The following is a 1,359-nucleotide window of genomic DNA, read 5'->3' as shown; positions in this document are numbered from 1 at the left end:
GTTCGCGGGGTCTCCCCCCGTCAGCGGTGTTCGCGCTCAGCCACGGCCCCGCCATTAGTAGTGTCTCCCCTTAGCAGCCGTGGCCGTCCCGTCAGCAGCGCCCCCCTGACAGCCCGTGTCCCCGTCAGCAGCCGCGCTCCCTCATGCCAGCAGCGCCCCCCGTTAGCAGCGCTGCCCCATCAGCCGCGGTGTCCCCCATGAGCCACGGTCCCTCGGGGCCCGTCCCTGCCCCTCCGCCAGGCGCCGGGGGACAGCTGAGGGCACCCCCCATGAGATCCTCCCTCAGCACCCCCAAAACAGGCCCAGAGGCACTCGCCCCCTGCAGAAAACAACCTTCCTTTTGACTCACAACACTCCGCTTCCCACCACTGGCTGCTGGATGAGCACAGAGCCACGTCAGTTCACTGATCGCCTTTCCCCTGCAAAAAATTTTACAGATCTTGTGTAGTTAGTGAGAAATTAAACAATGTTTTTCACCAAGAAGACAGTCAAATGCTGGAACGGGGACCCTTGAAGACAGTCAAACCTCAGCCAGACAAGTCCCCGAGGAACCAGCCCTGTTGGAGCAGGAGGCTGGACCTGGGCTCTCCCAAGCAACCAATGTGATACTGTAAGTCTCTGGCCTTAGAGGCAGGAGCTGCCTATGGCGGCACCTCCCGCAGCAGACCCACTGTCAGCTCAATCCTTAACATTTCCTGCGGTGAGCCAGGCTGCCCCGATGGCGCTGCCTAGGTAGGCTGATGAAACCTTGAACGTCCCTTCTGCATTGGGGAATATTGGCCCTTTGAGCAAAGCACTGCTGTGCCCAGGGAGCCACTTGCTCTGGAGCCACAGGCAATTTTTGTGGCGTTTGGGCTGGAGCCAGGGAGCACTCAGAAGATAAAAGTCCATAACCTTGAACTTGGCATAGCATTTCTCAGGCTGGAGACCAGTGGTCTGCTGTAACTGAGCAGGTACAGCCTACTCTAGGATCCTGGTGTTTTCCATGGTTTGATGCACTCTCTGGGAGTATTACCTTGCTGGATGCTGCAGGAGGTGCAAACCCGTGGACTGGTGAGCGTCATCTGCCACTCCATGCAATGTTCTCATCACTAAAGAGGCCAGAAATAGTTCTTCTACAGGCAAAAGTAGCTGGTGCTGGTGTGTATTTTCTGTTAAGGATGCTCCCCAGTTTGAAGAGCACATCCATGCTGCAGCTCCCTGCTCTGGTGTTAGACTGCTCACTGCCCACACTGCTTGAGGGCAAAGTTTCTTCTGTGAATCCATTTGGGAGGACATAGCTCGTTTCCTCCAAGATGAAACCCAGGAGTAGTTCATATGATACCTCCCTCCATGGACTGTATCCTGCAGGCAGCATCA

The sequence above is a fragment of the Athene cunicularia genome (assembly GCF_003259725.1).
Source record: "Athene cunicularia isolate RWA chromosome 20 unlocalized genomic scaffold, athCun1 chr20_part1, whole genome shotgun sequence".
Lineage (NCBI taxonomy): Eukaryota > Metazoa > Chordata > Aves > Strigiformes > Strigidae > Athene > Athene cunicularia.
This window is presented reverse-complemented; position numbering follows the sequence as displayed.